Source organism: Scleropages formosus, chromosome 7 (genome assembly GCF_900964775.1).
Source record: "Scleropages formosus chromosome 7, fSclFor1.1, whole genome shotgun sequence".
Taxonomy (NCBI): Eukaryota; Metazoa; Chordata; class Actinopteri; order Osteoglossiformes; family Osteoglossidae; genus Scleropages; species Scleropages formosus.
Genome location: NC_041812.1, coordinates 12,871,522 through 12,877,127, shown reverse-complemented (window position 1 = coordinate 12,877,127; position 5,606 = coordinate 12,871,522).

Sequence of the window (5,606 nt, the reverse complement as noted above, 5' to 3'; positions counted from 1 at the left end):
CTAAGTATGGTTTGTAATAAACCATATACGCCACAAAACGAACCTGAAAAATCAGTGAAATTAAAGCATTACACTCAGTGGCCATTTTATTAGGTATATTTGTTCATTTACACAACCAACTTGCTGCACCAAACAGAGGATTGTGTGGGCAGATCTCAGTTTACATGAAGCATAAAAGAGGTTCAGTTACCGTTGGACTAAACATTATAATAGGCAAGATGTGTCACTCAAGTAACTTGGACATATTATGACTGTTGGTACCAGATGCTGGAACCACCACGTCTCGAAAAGAGCTACACTCAGAGGATTTTTGCACAAGGTGGACTCACAAATCCCACAAGAGTTTACACAGAATGGTATGAAACAAAAAACATCTACTCACAGGCTATTTTGTTGGCAAAAAACACCTTGTTCATGAAAGAGGCCAGAAGAGAATCGCCAGCCCTGTTAAAGCTAACAGGAGCATTGCAAATATAACAGCTCACGACAAAAGCATCATGCAGAAAAGCACCTCTGAACACACAACTTGTCAAACCTTGAAAGGCTACAGCAGGAGAAGACTATGCAGGTTTTATCCCGTGTAATAATAAGACTACAGCGGGCACATGATCACAAAAACCAGATGACTGCTGAGTGCTAAAACATTGCCTGGTCAGACAAATCTCAATTTCAGTAGTGACCTGCCGATGGCAGAGTCAGAATTTGGTCTCAAGAAAATGCATCAAAGGATCCATCCTGCCTTGTGTCAAGGGCACAGGCTTGTGGTAGTTGTGTAATGTTATGAATGGGGTGTTTTCTTGCGACACATTAGACTCCATAATACCAGCTGAGCATCATTCGGCACAGCCATACATATGCAGTAGGGGGGTACGGTGGCACAGCAGGTTTGGCTGGGTCCCGCTCTCCGGCAGGTCTGGGGATTGAGTCTTACTTGGGGTGCCTTGTGACGGACTGGCGCACCATCCTGGGTGTGTCCCCTTCCCCCTCCAGCCTTGTGCTCTGCGATGCCGGGTTAGGCTCCGCTTCGCAGTGACCCCACTCGGGACAAGCGCTTTCAGACGGTGTGTATGCATATGCAATGTCTACTGACCAAGTCCATCCATTCATCACGACAATCTACCATTTTTCAAATAGGCATTTCCAGTAGGATAATTTACCATGTCACAAACATGCATCATCTCAAGGCTGTTCCAGGAACAAAAAAGCAAATCCAATTTAGTCCAATGGCCTGCAAACTGCAGAGCTCAACCCCATTGAGTAGATTCAGAATGAAGTGGAACGGGATGTATGTATCATGAATGTATGGCTGCAAAATCAGCTAGAGCCACGTGATGCTATCAAGTGAGCATAGACCAAAGTACATCAGGAACATTTTGGCACCTTTTGGAATTCATGCCTTGAAGGATTTAGGATATGCTGGAGGCAAAAGTTGGATCTTTCCAACAATATGGAGGTGTACCTAAAAGCGATCATTAAGCACATACTATTCTCATACAATAGGGGGATGCAGTGGCGCAGTGGGTTGGACCAGGTCCTGCTCTCCAGTGGGTCTGGGGTTCGAGTCCCGCTTGAGGTGCCTTGCGACGGACTGGCATCCCGTCCTGGGTGTGTCTCCTCCCCCTCCGGCCTTACGCCCTGTGTTGCCAGGTAGGCTCCGGTTTCCCGTGATCCCGTATGGGACAAGTGGTTCTGAAAATGTGTGTGTGTGTGTGTGTGTGTGTGTGTGTATTCTCATACATTATTGCCAACAACCCCACTTGCAAATCAGTCCCTTACCCTAGACTTGCAGCCCACTCAAATACCATGTCCTGACATGCATTTCCTATGCTCTGCCAACACAGGCCACTGTTTACCGTTTTTTCTGCATTACTTCATACCTAATTCCACGGCGTGTATCATGATCCTCAGCCCTTTGATACAGTAATTACCTTGCCCTATACAGTCTTTACTAAAACCAACAGGAAAATTTAATTAGTTTACAATTACAAGTTCTAACATTTTCAAAGTATTTGAAGTTCAAGCTAAATTTGAGCTGGAGTCCCCTCTAGAGTTTCATTTTGGATATGAACTGTTAAACAGGTGGGGGGGCTTACAAGAAGGTTTATAATAAGGGAATCAATGTAAGTTAATGGAGCAGAGTTACTGCATTTGTAAATTAGTGGATTGACAAGAAAAATGAAAAGAAGCAATTTGAAGACAGCAGCAGGAAACCAATGGCATTGCTACCTGTTGCTGAAGAAACAGTAAGAGTCTGCTATAACTGCAAGGGTTTTCCGTAACTTTCAGCAGATAGCCCACTGGTTTCCCCTTGTACTTAACAATGTCCCTTCAAAACAGGTAATGATTTCTATGTTGTCGCTCAACAGAAGTGGAAAACTCTAATGGCATCCATCTGTGATTTATATCCTTCATAAACAAATGGTCATTATTTAAAACAAGAAAAATTCTGTTCAGTAGTGAAAGGAAGGGTGTCCATGGCCTATAAGAGCACTACCCGGATTCAAAACTTTGCAAATGGGAGCATCACAAAGAATATCCGGAGAAAAATGAAATTTTTTGTAATTTAATAGACTGAAGAAACCATGTTAGCTTTTTCATGGACCACAAAGGCTGCACAAAGCTGCACAAAAATTGCTCTTTTGCCATTGTCTGTGTTCTTTATTAGTGTCAGATATTGGATTGGATATTGCCAATAAAGGCTTGCTCTTGCAATGTTTACTTAGCTGGAACACGTCTTTATTAAAGCCTCTTCATGGTACCCTCTGCACCGTTTTATTGTCACAGCCTGTCCCTTACAATCACACAGGATCTTTTGAGGATTTTTTTGTATCCACAAGAGAACCTTTATAGAGTCTAGATGGCCATAACTGTAAAACTCAACTGATTGTAATTATTTTCTTATGTATCCTGTGGTTTCAGCAAACAGCACTGAGCTTCTGTGATGAGTGTGTAAAAAAAGGTAAATCTCAATTACCTCTCCCCTTAACAGCTGAAACATTTTCAAATCTGATAATGAAACCTGCTGTATCTTCTACAGATCCCATAAGAACACTTGCCAGATGATTAAACAATAAAACAATCTTGTGAATAAAGGAAAAATTAATAAGGTAAGATAAGCAGGAAGTACAAACATAAGATACAACTGCAGGAGAGAACACAGGTCTAAGTGCAATGTCTGCCTGAATGATTCCCAATTGCATCTGAACTGAAAGACGATGTACAAAGGCACCTGCTCCAGATTTGACAAGGGTCCCCTAATCTTTACAAGTGGCAGAAACATATTAGTCAGCCAAAATCAGTACAGTCTTTATGTAACAGCACTGCAGAACAGGGACACATGACAGTTGCAATCAACGTAACAGCTCTCCTTAAATAACTCAGGAAAAATAAATAGTTGTAATAAAGAGGCAGGTCAACAACACTTTCTTCAGCCCTGGCAGACACACGTCTAAAACTACTTTGTGTATTAGGCTGTCCACAGGGCAGCGGGTAGCTGGAGAGAGGGATGTAGACCTGTAATCTTAAGATTCTACGTCCAGACCCAGAGGAGCCCTGGCTGATGTACTCTGGAGCTAAGGTACTTCAGCTGAATTGCTATAGTAAACTGTCAAGTTGGACAACATGGATGACATTTTAAGCCACTTTATTACTATTAGTGTCAATATTATTTTTACTTCCCATTTAAATGTTTCAGTGAATGACTAATTATAAGTTCAGCTGCACATATTGTATTATTTATGTTATTTCACTTTTTCTTTTGCCCCACAACTTTCTTCTTTGCACATGTTCTGCAGTATAGCTGACTTTCCAGTAAAACTGCAAGAACTTCCAGGCCACTAACGAAGGAAGGAAGGAAGGAAAGGATTTGTATTTTGTGAATCTGTTTTCAAGGTCACCATTTCTCTGCTTCCTTTTCATGTTTCCACTTCAGGTAGTGGTGTATAATTTATCAGGCAGGTGAAATTTGAAGACTCTGAGGGCTGGTTCATCTTCAAAAGAATTTTCGTGATGTTTTGTCCAGCTTCATAATGTGTCAAGGAGCAGTTGCACCATTTTCTCAGTTGATGCTGAAAGTCATATAACCTCAGGACTATAATGGAGCAGCTCCCTGTGAGGAGAAAAGGCTAAAACAATTTCAGTAGCTTACATGGTATAGGCCTTCTGCACCCAGCTTTGGTCACACCACCTCCAAAAGCAAATTCAGCCTAGAGCAACAAGAAGCCCTTCTTGTCTTAGCAGGCTAGAGCAGTAAGGCAGGTTAGAAGCATGAAGTCTCTAATGTCAAACAAAGCCACCTGACCATGAACAAGGCCTAAGGATACAATGCAAATATCTAGCAAGGAAAAAACCGAGAGCAATTTTGATTAGAAAGAAAAAGCACTTGTGGACAGGAAAACAAGGTTGGGGCTTAGAATAACCTTCCGAGAGGGGGAGGCACGGTGGCATGACATAGCGGATTTGGCCTGTGTCCACTGTGTGGTGGGTCTGGGGTTCGAGCCCTGCTTGGGGTGCCTTGTGGTGGACTAGCATCCTGTCCAACCCTACGCCCTGCATTGCTGGGTAGGCTCCGGCTTGCCGTGACCCCGCTTGTGGCGAGCAGTTGTAGACAATGCAATACAATAACCTTCCTACAGGCAAAAGTATAGCTTTTAAAGTCAGCGCTAGGTACAGTTCTAAAGTATCAACACTTAAATATCTAAACAAGGAACATGGTCTAAACAGCATGCCCTTATATGTAATACTTATGTTCTTAAGCAACGCTTTTATAGTCATATTTAGTTTCCTCTCAAGCTATTGACAAAGAAAGAAATGAAACACAACAAGCCTTCTCTAATTTCATCATAGGAAAGGTCATGTAAAAATAAATATCTGAGCATGTATCTAGTTACATGAAACCTTCGTGTAAATGCACCTTAAACCATGTATTCTAAATCCCATGAGGGTTGCACATGTTATGCAATATTCTGTTTGAGGGTTACACCATCATACATCTGCCATTACAGGAAAACACTTTCAAATATGACCCTTAAGTTGACTTTTAATAAGGTTCAAAAAACCTGCTCTGCCCCTCAACAAAGGAAGTGATAGAAACTGGCTGCTCCAAGACTCATCCATTCCCTAAGAACACCGATTTATAAATTTATCTAAGCAAAAATAGATTATGGATAATGCAGATTTGCTGCAGCAGGCATACAAGGACAGAAATTCAGAGATTGAGAAAGACAAAGACAAAGGTATTTGCTGTTCTGTTTTCAGAAATGGTTCAAATCCTGAAAGCATATTGAACATTAATGTCCTATCTTTCTTTCTACAGAGGTCAACTTAAAGGGAAAAATGTCAAACTAACAATCTGCATTTTCCTTCAGTTTCTAATCCATTGCAATGACCTACATATTTTGCAAATTTAATGTAATTAAAAACAAAGTTCTCAATTAGGCTTGCAAAACAAAAGACACGCATTTTGGCCAGTATCTCCCACACAGCCTTCAGAAAACTGGTTATCTGAATTTCGGCAACTGCCCCTCACAAATAGGCATCATAAAACAACCCCATTCATGCCAGAGAAAATGAAAAAACCAAACCCGTTAAGGTGCTGCATTTGTGGT